Below are 15,246 nucleotides of genomic sequence, written 5' to 3'. Positions count from 1 at the left end.
TAGTTGTAAGTACTAATGGCGCACCATGCAAGAGGTGCGCCATTAGTAAGTGGGCAGCAACAAGATATTTGGGACAGCCTCTCCTACCCACACACTCACTTTCTCCCCACTTCATTCTCTCCACCTCCTCCTTGTCTCGGGTGCCTCCTCTTTTTCACCTCATTTCCACCATAGATTCATTCAAATTAAGTGGTTAAATTACCTTGTTTTAATAGGTAAGTAAGGGGGGAAGCTATATTTAGGTTGTTCTCCTTACAACAATGTGCACATGCACTTTTTACGGCCTAGCTAGATCTATGTATGTTCGTGGTGTTGCATATGTTTGTGGTGTTGCATATGTGTTTGTGTTTGGAGGTGTACCGGTATTTGATATGTGATAGTTGCCAATATTTTGCCGGAATGTTGATTCATTTCCGTTTCGGCGAGAATTTTGGCATTAAGCATTCTTTTTGGTCCTATTTTTAGGGAAGGTCATGCCAAATTTTTGTTTGGTTCTAAAATATCGTTTTGCTCTACCCCGCAGGCGACAATGGTCCGCACGATGACCGAAGGCATCGTGAATAGGTTTTTGAGGTCCGCGAAGGCCGAGATGCTTCAAAAGAACGAGACGGAGATAAGATGTCCGTGTCGAAGATGCAAGCTGAAGAGCCTTATTGCGGACCTGGATTCCGGGCAGGTGCGGGACCACCTGCTGTTGCGTGGTTTCATGGATGGCTATCGGTGGCAAGGTGATGAAGATGACTACGAAGTCGTCCATGCGGGCCGGGCAAGAAATGAGGAAGGGCAGCAAGACAACCACCGCGGCTCGGGCGGGCAAGAAGACGAAGAATCCCCAGGAGATGATCACGACTGTGATTCTGTACACAGTCATCATGTAGAAGATGCAGGACATGATGATGAGGAAGATGCCGGAGCAGGCGACGGGCATGATCATGAAGATGATGATGCCGGCGGAGCAGACGACGCTGGACCATCGATGGGCTGGGTGCAGGACCCTCATATTCAAGAGCTGCTTCTCAAGCAGACGGATAACGCAAGAGCTGCCGCCCGAGAGAAAGCCAAGATGGATCAACTTGAGTTAGACACGGTTACTCCATTGTATGAAGGATGCAGGCCCGAGGATACCCGCCTGAAAGTAACGCTCATGGCCCTGGAGATGAAGGTAAAACACAAAATGACCGACGCATGCTTCGACGAGAACATGTCATTCTGGCACGAACGTCTTCCCAAGGGGAACAAGTGCCCGACCAGTTTGGAGGAGGCGAAGAAAATCGTGTGTCCTCTGGATTTACCGCACGTGAAATACCATGTGTGCATGAACAATTGCATCATTTATCGGGACGAGCACGCGGAGTCTACAATATGTCCGGTGTGCGGTGTCACTCGATACAAGAAGAGGAAGAAAGCTCCTCGAAAAGTGGTGTGGTACTTTCCGATCACTCCTCGTCTGCAGCGGTATTTCGTGGATCCTAAGGTAGCAAAGCTCCTGCGTTGGCACGCGGATAGGGAGGAGAAGAAGCGAGAAGATGACGCAAATGATCCGGAGATAGATAAAAAAGACAAGATGCTGAGTCACCCTAAGGATGTGAGCCAGTGGCAAGCATTGAACTTCGAATACCCAGAATTTGGGAACGATCCAAGGAACATCGTGCTGGGCGCGAGCACCGATGGAGTCAATCCGTTTGGCAGCCAGAGAAGCACACATAGCACCTGGCCTGTGTTTGTGTGGATGTACAACCTTCCCCCCTGGTTGTGCATGAAGAGGAAGTACATTCACATGAGTATGCTAATTGAAGGGCCGAAACAACCAGGGAACGACATCAATCTGTATCTGGGGCTGCTGAAAGAGGAGCTTGACACGCTGTGGAAAACGCCAGCCAATACGTGGGACGCCGCAGAGAAAGAATATTTCCTTATGAGAGCCGCACTGCTCACGACGGTGCACGACTATCTCGGTTACGGATATCTTGCGGGGCAGGTAGTCCACAGATTTTCTGGATGCGTAAGGTGCATGGATGACACAACGTATCGCCAGCTAGATAGAGATCCCGGGTCTTCGAAAACCGTGTTCATGGGACATCGAAGGTGGCTTCGCGACGATGCCCCGTGGAGGAAACGCAAGGATCTGTTCGATGGTGAAACCGAACCCCGAAAACGCCCGTGTACGAGGAGCGGCGAGGAAATAGACAAGCTGTTGAAAAATTGGAAAGACTGCCCACTGCCGGGAAAGAAGCAAAAGGCGCCAGAGCCGGGAAAGAAGCGAAAGGCGCCAGAGCCGCTGCTGAAGGTATGGAAAACGAGGTCTGTTTTCTGGGACTTGCCGTACTGGAAGATCCACCGTGTGCCTCACAGCCTTGATGTCATGCATATCACGAAGAACGTGTGCGAGAGTCTGCTTGGTACCCTGCTCAACATGCCAGAGAGGACCAAAGATGGGCCGAAAGCAAGGGCAGACTTGAAATCAATGGGCATCAGGCAGGAGCTTCACGCTATATATGATGATGATGATGATGATGATGATGATGAGGCGAAGCAGGACACAGAAAGTCGTCGCAAAGGCAAAAAGGCCAAGAAGACCGGAAATGACTACCCTCCCGCGTGCTTCACTCTAAGTCAGGAGGAGATCGAGCAGTTTTTCACCTGCCTCCTAGGAGTAAAACTTCCTTACGGTTACGCGGGGAAGATAAGCAAATACCTAGACCCAGCGAAGCAGAAGTTCAGCGGGATGAAGTCTCACGACTGTCACGTGCTGATGACGCAGACACTTCCAGTTGCAATCCGTGGGATCATGGACGCGCACGTCCGTGAAACGCTATTTGGCCTATGCAACTTCTTCGACGTCATCTCTCGGAAGTCGATTGGCGTGAGGCAACTCAGAAGGCTACAGGAAGAGATCGTGGTGATACTATGCGAGCTTGAGATGTACTTCCCGCCCGCATTCTTCGACGTTATGGTGCATCTGCTGATCCATATAGTGGAGGATATCATCCAACTCGGGCCGACGTTCCTGCACAGCATGATGCCGTTCGAAAGGATGAATGGTGTCATCAAAGGATACGTTCGCAACATGTCACGTCCAGAAGGAAGCATAGCCAGGGGCTTTCTGACCGAAGAGTGCATCTCCTACTGCACGAATTATCTAGGCATCGAGAACCCCGTTGGTCTGCCCGTCAACAGGCACCTCGGCAGGCTCGCTGGATGGGGTCACCGTGAGGGTCGCCGCGAAATGCATGTCGACTTCGAGGGTCGACTCGCCGACTTTGAAAGAGCAAACCTAGTCGCGCTACAACACATAGACGTGGTCGATCCTTGGTTGGTAGAGCACAAAACCTTTATTAAAAAGACGTACAATGACCGAGGCCAACAGAGGACGGACGGAGATATACTCAAAGAGCACAACTCATGTTTCACGCGTTGGTTCAAGCATAAGCTTCTGTCGTACCCTTTACATGAGGATTCTTCCGCGGAACAACAACTCATATTCGCCTTGTCACAGGGCGCCGAGCACAACCTGATGACCTATGAGGCGTACGATATCAACGGCTACACATTCTACACCGAGGCCAAGGACATGAAGAGCGATGGTTATCAGAACTCCGGGGTAACGATGGAATCCTACACCGGTAACGACAAGGACAGATACTACGGAAGGATCGAGGAGATCTGGGAGCTGAGCTACGCTGGAGAGAAGGTCCCGATGTTCCGTGTCAGATGGGCCAAGAACGTCATAAAAGAAGACCGGTATTTCACCACCATGGTTATACCCGAAGCCAAATCCAAGACCGCGGGCGCAAACGTCACCGCGAAAAATGAGCCATGGGTACTGGCTTCCCAAGTGGACCAATGCTTCTTCATTACCGACCCGCCAAAGCCCAGTCATGTTGTCGTGAGGAGAGGCAAAAGGAAGATCATCGGAATGGATGGAGTAGCCAATGAGCAAGACTTCGACAAGTACGGCGACCCGAGGATCGAACATGACGACGATGATGAAGTAGCAGCATACACCACAAGAAGAAGCAGGACCACCCTACCTAAAGGATGTCCGTTCCACAGAAGAACTCCATTTGCGAAAAAGAAGGGCAAGAAGATTGTGAACAGATAGCTAGCTAAGATCGATTGTATTTAAATCGTAGCCTTCCCCACCGAGATGGAGGAACAACCTCACTTGTATGAGGCCGCCGCCTTCCCCACCGATCCTGAGACCACGGATGGTGCCGCCGAGGATGACCACACTGATGCCACCACTGATGGTGCCGCCGAGGATGCCACCACTGATGATGGCGGCGCACGCACAGATAGCAGCCAGCCGAAGAGGCAACGGAAGGACCGGCGCCCGATCGTGCTCCGCACCCTCAAGGAGGAAGTTACTGAAGTGGACTCCAACGGGAATCCAACGGCGCCCGAACGAATAGTCAAGGGGTACTCGCTTCAGCTCGGGTGCATTGTCCGGAGCACCGTCTCGATCAACACCGAGAACCTGAGGCATCCTGACCGGGGGAATTTGCGCCACCTCCTCTTCACGAAGCTGCACGAACGATACAAGTTCCCCGCTGAATTCGAAAACACAAGCCTCAAAGGGAATAAAGTGAACAATGCTGCCCTCACGAAGATGAGCAAGGCCCTGTCTACTTGGAAAAGCAATGTGAAGAGAATGATCAAGAAAGGTGAGAGTTATGAGAAGATCAAGGAGAAAAATCCTTCGATCACCGAAGATGACTACAACGACTTCAAGATCAATTGCTCGAGCACCGCAAGCTCCCAATCAAGTGAGTGGGGGAAACAAATGCGGGAGCTGAACATAGGGGAACACACACTCGGTCCCGGCGGTTACAGAGTGGCGGAGCCTATATGGGACAAGGAGGAGGCGGACCGTGCTGAGCAAGGCCTACCGCCCCTCTTCGATAAATACGGTGACAAGCAGACCAGGAACTTTGTTAGGGCCCGGTACAAGAAGGACCCGAAAACAAAGGAGCTTACCACGGATCCGAAGACCAGGCAGCTTGAGCTTGTTCTGGTAAGGAATACACCCCCGCGTAATTAGCTCCATATGGTTGCATTCTAATTAATGAAGCCGAATTTCTAAATGGTTCACATTCCTTCCGCAGGCGACTGAAAGCAGTAGCGCGGGGTTGACTCAGAGCAACCCTTGGGACACCACTCTAAATAGGGGTTGAATATAATGAAGAACAAGGATAAGCTCAGTAAGCCGACGTCAGCTGGTCGTGTGGCCGGCAAAGGCTTGTCGACAAAATGGGGGTCATACTATACCGCTGGTGTGCGGAAGGAGAAAAAGACCAGCTCGGAAAGCCAGGCGCGAGAGGTTCAAGAACTCAAGGCACAGGTGGCGCGGATTCCGGAGATTGTCCAAGAGCAAGTGGAACAACGACTCGGAGCGACGATCACCGCCCTTGTGCCTACCTTGATCTCGGGGTTGAGTGTGTGGATTGCGGGCGGCCAACAGGGGCCGCCCCCGATTCCTAGCTTCACGGCCAGCAACTCGCATAATGCGATGGCGGGGCCATTGGTGCCTCCGGCGGAGGCGGCATTGGTGTCTCCGACGCCGGCACGGGAGCTTAATGCACCCGGGTGTACGCCGGCCGGCACCTCTTCAGCAAGCGGCCGCTCCGTCAACTACACGCCCGCCGTTGGCGGTGCCTCGACATTAGCCGAGCTCGACGCCATCATCACGGTAACTAATTAAGCCTCTCTCGGCCGAGGACTTCATCTCCTTGCCTTTGACTGGGCATCCCTGACGCCCTACATGTTTTCGCAGGGCGCCGCCGATGTTCCGTGCACTCTCCTCCACTTCGTGAACAACGAGTTGGTCGATGTCGCCAAGGGAAAAATCGTTCAACCGGGCAACCCCTTGTTCCACGGTACCCAGATGCCACCCAACTTGTTTAGGGTTCAACTGGTTCGGGTGCTGCCAGGCTGCGACGACTTGTTACCTCCGATTCGACCCGTCGGGGCCGACGATGATGACGTGATGACCCTCAGTGCCTGCCTGAGCTGGCCCCTGCTTTGGCCGAAGAGCCAGATTCGTTTGGGGGCGGGGGACACCACCCCAAAGACAACACCGCCAGTCGTGCCGGCGCCAAGTCGGCCCCATGGCAAGACCGCCGTAACGGTGCCGGACATCCCTATGCCACTGGATCCAAACATGCATATGGCACAGGATCAGAACGACGACGACGACGACGATGATACATTTGGCAACGTCGATCAGTACTTTGCCGAGCATGGGTACGATGGCGACTTCATGGGGCCTCCTTCTCAAGAACCAAACCCAACAAAAGACGTGTGCGATCTAGCTCGTACCGCGGAGAAGCCAAGTTGCAACAGGCGCCGTCTGGCGTTCAGCTCTCAGGAGACGCCTCCAGCTGCCGACTTCACCGAGCCTCAGATAGGCGAGGTGCGAAATATTATCAGCCCCAACAAACTCAAGAAGGCGGTCTGTGAGCAGAACTCGGTCCCATTACAGGAGAAGAAGAAGGCACGCAAAAGAAAGACTAAGAAGGGTGCGAGCCAGCCGGCACCGAGTACGATCCGTGCTCAGGACGGGCCACCTTCACCGCAGGATATCTCGAGGAGGGTGCATGTGGCGGGTAGGGCGATGCTACCACCAAATATGCTCAATGCTGCAACCGGTGCTATGCGGAGTCTGCACGACAGTGTTCTTTCTTTGGAGAAGCGGCGTCTCAGAGAGAAGGATGTGGCATACCCGGTTTTCGTGGCCAAGGTGCCAGAGGGCAAGGGCTTTGTGGATGGCGACATCGGGGGTACGATCGTCCTGCGGTTTGATGACATCTTTGCTATGTTTAACCTTCATCCGCTGCACTACACCTTCGTTCGGCTATTTTCGCTGAGTATGGAGATGCGGATCATTCGCGACAAGACCCCGGACATCGTGATAGTCGACCCCTTCTACATGCGTGCCAAGATCTTGGGCAGCACTGGGGACCGGCAAGTCGCGAGTTCTTACCTCGAAGGCGTCATTCTGGCAAACCAAGATAAGGATAACTTCCTCGTGCCTTACTTTCCCGAGTAAGTCCTCCCCTCAACCGGCCCGTAACATATGAATTCTTACTTTTCAATCGTTTTTCTTTTAACATTCCGTGTTTTCTGCAGTGACACACGTTGCACGCTCATCCTCCTAAGCCCCAAATATTCCATGGCCACGTATTTCGACCCGGACCGTCAGTCGAATGTAGACTACACAAATGTCAAGAAGGTTCTTGATGATGTTCTCCCCGGCTACGCCCAATCTGGAGGCACCTTCACCAGGCCTATTCGTAAGTACGGCAAGCACGTGTTCTCCCACAATACGACGTTCTGCTGCGTCAAGCAGCCGCCTGGCGGTCAGAAGGGTGCCTACTACGCCATCCATCACATGCGGGCGATCGTACGGGACCATCATCAACTTCTGCTACCGAGTAAACTCCAAGATTGGGCCGCGAGCGTGTCGGCAATCTAGGACGCGGACCTCCGACAAGAATTCTTTCGCATCCAGTCGGAGTTTGCGGAAATCATCCATCAAGATGTCCTTCGTACCTCGGGGCAGTTCTACCTCAGAAATCAACCGTCCAACAGTGACATCGACACAATGCTACAAATGCAGGATGACAACGTCCGTTCTTTCATGACTCCCACGATAGACGGCGGCTTCATCCACGCTCCGGTCCCTTGAGTCGAGTTGTCTAGTTCTGAAACATCGATTGGCTCATGTTGTAATTAAACTTTAATGAACTTGTAGTATGTCTCTTTGGTTTTGAGAGTCGTTCAACTTAGATGTAATCGATGCTATTAATGTCTTGCTTTTCTCTTCCGATCGTTCTGTTGCATAATTATATATTGCTTATGTATTGTCTGTGAATTGGTACTAACGTTTCGTTTGGCTAGTGCATAGTGATGCCGACGTATGTCGTGTACAAGGGTAAGGTTCTCGGAGTCTACGATGACTGGGAGGAGTGTCAGAGACAGGTTCACCGATTCAGCGGTAACAGTTACAAAGGGTACACCACTAGGGCCGAGGCCGAATCTAGATACGCCCGCTATCTAGCGGGAGAGGGGAGGGAGCGTTGGAGGAACCGGATGAAGAAGAGTTTCATCGTGATGATGCTCATCGTGATGACCGCAGCTCTCTTCTATGTGATGGTAGTTTAGATGATCGATATCGACTTGTAATGCGAAGACAAACTCGCTACTCGCGGTCTCGAGACTTGTAATATAATGTTCTATCTTTGTTCGGTCTTTTTAATTCGGAGACTAATATGATGAATTGTATTCGGAGACTAATATGATGAATTGTATTCAAAGACTAATCTTCTATTGTATTTGATGAATCTATTGTTGATGTGTGCTGTCTATATTTTGTCAAATTATACATTTTGTAACCTGTGCAAAAAACAGAAAATAAAAAAATAAAAAAAAACCTAATATTCATACTAATGGCGCATCACACGACAGTGCGCCATTAGTATGACAATGCATACTAATGGCGCATCACCGGGTAGTGCGCCATTAGTATGCTGCGGTTACTAATGGCGCATCCAGAGGTGGTGCGCCATTAGTATGCCAAAGCACCTGGGTGTACATGCCAACTGGGAGGCATACTAATGGCGCACCCTCGCATATACTAATGGCGCACCAGGTGGTGCGCCATTAGTATACCAGATACTAATGGCGCACCAGCTGGTGCGCCATTAGTAAAAATTACTAATGGCGTGCTGTCAGTGGCGCACCAGTGATGCGCCATTAATGGCCATATTAGGTGCGCCATTAGTAGTGGTATTTCTAGTAGTGTATGGGCCAAATGTAATGTCTGGGAGGTTCAGGCTAAGAAGGATTACAGTCCTGGAGAGTTTGAAAAGAACTGGATCAAGGATTAATACACTTGCTTTGCAACTGACCAAAATGGTCCAGAAACTTGAGCATGCTGATGCACTCACATGGAGACTCAACTTGAGCTCAAATTGGGCAAGGCAGAGTCATTTGGTCCTATGAAGATGCTCAAAAAGTCTCATACCAATTGTCCAAGCCAAAATGGTACTTGCTTCACAAACATCTCCTCTGGCCAGAAACTTGCAAAAAATCTAGAGAAATAATGGCTTGATGAAATGTGCCCAAAATTGGTGGAGATAGGTTATATGGATCATAGAAGGCCTAGAAAAATTTGCAGCCATCATGGAGATAAAATATACTTGCTTTACAAACTGAAATTTTGGACAGAATCAAAGAATTGAATATTAGCTCACATGGAGGCATGACATGAGCTCAACTTTGGTGGAGGGCTATGATATGATGATACTGAGGTCATGCATAAATGGCAACTCATTTGGATATGCCTAGCTTGTAGCTCCTTCACAAAGCTTCTTTTTGGACAGAAACTTTGGAAAATCATAATTAAGTAATTACTAGGCAAATGAGGTTGCATTTGGGCATGTGGCAATTATTTGGATAGGAAAAGATGTCCAGGGAGTTTGAGGTCAATTGGGCAAAGGAAAATAGCACTTGCTTCATAATGTGCCATTTAGGGCAGAATAGGAAATGAATTATTTGAGGATTATTTTTTATCATGGCAATGAAAAGTTTTGCCATATTTGATGAATATATGACCCAAACAATTTATGAGAATTATTTTGGAATTTTAGGAGTGAGGGAAATATGGGTTGCTTCACAACCTAGGGCAAATTGAGTTATTCCTTTAATAGAAAAGGAATATTCCCAATAAAAAATATTGGGATTTGGTCCAAGGTGGAAATGGAAAGGTATAGGGAAGGATTTGGGTATGACAAACCACTTTGGAAAGAAAGAAGAGGTCAACTGCTTTAGTTTCCAGACCACAAAGCCACGGAAAAAGAAAACTCAGGCAAAAACCTCAGAAAAACAAAAGAAAAAGAGAAGGGCCAAAAATCAGGTTGTTACAACTTCTACTTGAGTTTAGCTTATAGTATATACAAAGATAGAAGTGGCATGCTATACAAAAACTTCTGGAAAACTAAAAGTTCACACAAACAGACAAACAAACACATAATGTAAATGAGCAGATCAACACATCATGGCGGAGAGTGTGCTCAGTGGCAAGAACTTTGATGAGAAGCCTGTAAAAGTTATGGCAATGACGATAAAAATGAGAGGATAGGTTATTCAATACCTTGTATGGTGTACGTGTGACTGAAGATGTGTGTCGACAACCATCAAAAGAAGGTTACCACTGCCTAACGGATATCATAGTAATGCCAAGCAAGTCACGATAGTAATATCTAGAACAGATAAGAGGTAGCTCACTATTTGTGAAACAAAGACCACTAAGATATAGCAGCATCATTGTCTCCATTGGCTCTAGACCAAATACTTGTAGCATAAATATAGTCAGAAAATGATGACATAAGAAGGTTACCGGCAAGAGAAAAACAAATTAATTACAGTCGATTGTATCCTCATTGTTAACCACATATACCAGGAATTTTCAGACCATCATTAAAGTTTGAATGAGAAAACATGAAGGCACAAGACGAAAGAAATCTTGCCTGATAGCTAAAACGGTAACCATGTAAGCATACAAAGGAACAATGTTGATCAAACCAAAAGTAACTCACAATTTATACATGTTCCTATAAATTAAACCATGTAAGAATTTGCTTTGTGTGCATTTCACACAATCAAAAAAATTGTCTAAAAAGTGAAATAGACATATTTTGTGTTTCTATTAGAAACTAAAACAAATGTCACAGGCCTCTTAATTATTTTAAATTGATGAGAAAGCACATTGTCCAGTACAATAGTGCATCTCAAAAAATTCATGATACTCAATGTCACGCTGACAGTGTAGGGCTTGAAGTACTAAAAAACTTAATAGATGAACTGATACAACATGGTGAACATAGCCTTTGATTGATCTTGATTAACCATCACTGCAGGCATACAACCTAATGTTACCAACTAGTACCATTTTGATCTCCCTTAGTTAGCCCCAGATTCATATAACTCCAAAATGAAGCTTCAGAAGCTTTTAGACGCCTTTGTTCTTCATTTGAATGTACGTTGATATATGTGCATAGACAATAATACCATGTACGCAGACACCTGCTTCGAATGCTTTGGAGGTAGCGTGAACCACTGGGTCTCGTGTGACTTCGCCGAGGTAGTAGCGATGACCTGCAGCCAAATACACAGCTACATGAGCCATAACTTGAAATAGAAAGCGGAAAACACAAATCGGTATGAAAACCATGGATATGGAACGGAAATAGACCAAATACACACGCACAACTATTTATCATCAGCACATAAAGTTGAGTCACTCATTTCGGGACGGAGGGAGTACGAATGTGCTCTTGTAATGACCAAAAGGGTTGTCCATAGGCCGGCTAAACGTGGGATCAAATGGTTCATCTAGATCCTTCATATCATGACTATCAGGTATAGAATTCTAATGGATGCTGGTGCTGAATATCATACAGTTTGATTACATTTTGTAAAGAAAATTCCATGGGTGTTAGGACAGTAAATGCAAAGGAAATTCAAATAGTCGCAACAGGTAATGAATGAATCTGCACATAATTAATGAAAAGAAGCAATATTGTCAAACTTTCTAGCCTGGCATGCTCTCACAGATCATCATTCCAAGATGAGTGCATAGGCATCAAAAGAGCCAAACATGAATGAGTAGGAATCAGCAACTATAAAAAAATCCCACAAAATTCCAACAACAGAAACCACATGCCAAAAACAACCAACCTCCATCAAAATCCCTCGGCGTGTCAAAATTATAAAATCACATTACCTGCAGGTTTGGTTACATCTCAGCTTACCAGGACATGATCTTGAACAGGAGTTACAGTTTCTTGCAAAGGCTCACTTGCTCCAGACCACAATGAATGAAATGCTACTGCTGGAGACAAGCAATTTCACATATATTTAGCTTGCAGTGCCTAAAGGCTAAGAGGAAGGACACAAAAATCTAAAGGAAAATTGGGAAGTAAGCATTTAGACACTGTATGTAACTGACATAAAGATACCTTGTGTAGAATAAGCCTCTTTAGCATACATGTCATTTTTATTTCCTGGCTATGTTCATTCCTATAGTTTGTCACACAAGCAGCAATGCACTAATTACTAAATCATGAGTAAGCAAGCTCTACTAACTTTTCACTAATAACTCACACAATTTTGCACACGCAAAAGTGAATGTCTCTTTTAGCTAGCTAGGAGGGGATGAAATTAAACAGAAAAGCTACCATGAAATTAAGGTCAAATGAGGACCTCGGTCTGTTCCTGCCGTCGAGCGCATGACAATGATCCTATCCTTGACCGATGTCGTGCTGAGACGTCGCTCTGAAGCGTCCATGAGGAGGGGCGACCAAAGAGGAAATCATCTATGGGGTGACACAACAGGGACAAGGATATGTGGACTATGACATCGATGATCGTCGCTTCCTGCCACCAACTCCTGGACACCCAACACGGCACAACTATCGTCGATCCACTCGGCATCGCCTCCCACTACCTTATGATCCTCCCACTCGATAACAAGGCCTCTGAGTGGTGCTCCAGACCAACATCAGCGCAACAACCTTCATTTTCTCTTACTTGAGCTCCTGAAGTTAACATCTTGAAACTGAAAGTGCCAAAAAATTAAAGAAATCATGTGAAACTAAAAGATAGACAATACGTAATATGTAGAGTATAAATATCACATATGTACAGGCTCTTTCATCGAATGCGTTGTAGGCACAGAAACAAAATTGAAGTTTTTTGGGGATTGAATCAAGACAGAGAGAGGCGGCTGCTGCACCAAATCCGAGAAATGGAAGTAGAGGTAAGGGTCAGACACTCAGACCTCGCGCAGAGTAGAGAGGGTGAGGAGGGGGGATGAACTCACTGGTGCAAAGGAGGCACGACCCGACACACTGCGTGCACCTCATGGCCAGCCATGCATGGGCGTGGGGGAGGGGAGGGGACGAGCCTCCCTAGCCACGGCTGAGGGTCTGGAGCGAGTGCGGCAGGCCTCTAGCAACGAATCTGGATGAGAGGAATGAGCAGAGCGAGGGGGTAGTAGGTCTGCCACCCGCCGTAGGGACTCGCCAGAATCGGCCGGAGTGAGTGGTGGCGGCTACGAGGAGTCTCAGGGGGGAGAGGGCTCGCGAGACAGGAGAGAGAGGAGGCTTGCGTGTGAGAGGATTCGATGGGTCGATGCATTTTTAACCTTTCCCCTTAGGCATAGTAAATTCAATGTGGCACAGGCAAGGAGGCGCCATTTGTGCGACTCTTATTGGGTTTTATGCTTATTAGCCTCGCTTTGATTTGGCGGAAGGTTGGCTTCCGCCTTGGTGGTGCGGTTACATTTAGCCAAATGTTTAGGGAGATGTTTTGAATTTATGTGGTTACAGTCGGATGGCGGCCTCCCGCATCCGTGTCCGCGGACTGATCCCCCTGTCCGCAGATGGATACGGGAGGAAATTTATGGGTCGTCATTGGAGATGCCCTTCGACGCACATGGTAGAGTGTTCAGACTATTTGTTTTAAGCCCTTTTTTGTGCATGCATAGTCATATCCTCCAGTTTTGTTTTTAAATTGTTCGGTCACATGCATATAATTGATGAAGATAGAGAGAGAGAGAGAGAAAATAGAAAAGATGGTCCGAAGTGGACCGCGTCCTATGTGGTGTGCTGACCAGGTGCGCACGAGCCCTCAAAATTTTTTCTCATATATGGTCTAAGTATGAGGGTTTGCGGACTGTCCTGACATATGAGGACAACGTGGGGGGTTTAGTTGGGTCACATTTTTCCTTCTCTCTCCTATCGGGCCGGTGACGAACTGTCCGCCCGAACGTTTGAGGAGGATTTGAGACACAACTCTCTTTTTTCACTTCCGCTTTAGAACTTTTTAAAAAGTTTACAACTTTCGATGCAAATTGAGGGTAGAGATTAGAAGATACATCTTTTTCGTTGAAAAGGATATTATACTCAAGTTAAGAATAGATGGAAATAATTAGCCCATAATCTATCTTGGTTTGAACGAATCATTTTAACCCGGCGCATGTACGGGAGCATTTGGATGCTTGCCTATTTACCTCGCTAGTGCCTAGCCTTGCCGATGGAGGTGAGCCAAATCGGCTCGCTGACTCAACCGAAGAAAAAGTCGAAAACCACTGGTAACGAGGCAATCTTGCCCAGGAACAAATCACATGCTTCCTTACTGGGCCAGGCTAAGCGAGGGCTTGTCTGGTAACCAAATGCTCCCTAGCAGTGTTTGGTTGGGTTGTGGATTCCTGAAAGCATGTGTGGAAAATCTATTGTGGAAAAACAGGTGTGAAAAGTGAAGAGTTGTAGTTTATTTGGCAAACTTACTGTATAAGCTGTGGCTGTGGAGATAAATGTCTGAAATACCCCAAATAGCTAAAAAGATTGGTTGAACGCTATTTAATGATAATAACATGATTACAGGTTGATTTATAGCACTAAGAAAAACCTAAACTATGTCATGTATGCCTGTCGTCCAAAGTTGGCGTTGGAACTTAACAAGATCAGAAGCTCACGGTCTTCGCGTATGTTGCAGGAGATAGCTAGCTGGTTCTCCAAGTTTGTTTGTTTGTTCAGTCGTACGCACCGAGTGACATGGCATACGTTGCCTTGTGCACAAAGACGGCGGCGTACGGGTGGTCGTGGTGCGCTCACACGGCGGCGTGGCACCCCTGCACCACCACGCTTTCCCAGCAGCCATAGCCTCAGCACAACGTGTGTACTGCACCACCACGTCCTCAATTTCCTTCCTCGCCTCCACGTCGAGTGGCAAAGGTGGGTAATTTCAACGCAAATCCAGGGGTAAATGTGGAAGGGTATGCAGAGAAATCCACGGAAACACCTCTTCGAGAGCTTCCACCTCCACGTGCTTTTCTGCGTTCACTTCCGAGAATCACAGTGAGTAGTTCGGCCATTTTGTTGAGATTTGGCTGCGAAGCAGCGGAATCCAGCAAGAAAATCGCAACTAAACTGGGCTTATCTCTCATGCTATCACGCAGCCAAATTTATTTTGAACTAGATGATACGCCACGCATTGCTCTCGGAATTCGTTGCAATATTTTTTTTCGGAAATGTTAACACCCACACGTGTGGGCGCTGACCATCTCGACCACACGCATCCATCACCGTCCAGTACTTTATCACGAATCTGGGCACAATCTGGCCGATTTTTTGTGCCACGTAGGACAAGGCGTGTGTGTGGTGTGTGACATAGTTCGCCCGC

Source organism: Triticum aestivum, chromosome 7B (assembly GCF_018294505.1).
Source record: "Triticum aestivum cultivar Chinese Spring chromosome 7B, IWGSC CS RefSeq v2.1, whole genome shotgun sequence".
Taxonomy (NCBI): Eukaryota; Viridiplantae; Streptophyta; class Magnoliopsida; order Poales; family Poaceae; genus Triticum; species Triticum aestivum.
This window is presented reverse-complemented; position numbering follows the sequence as displayed.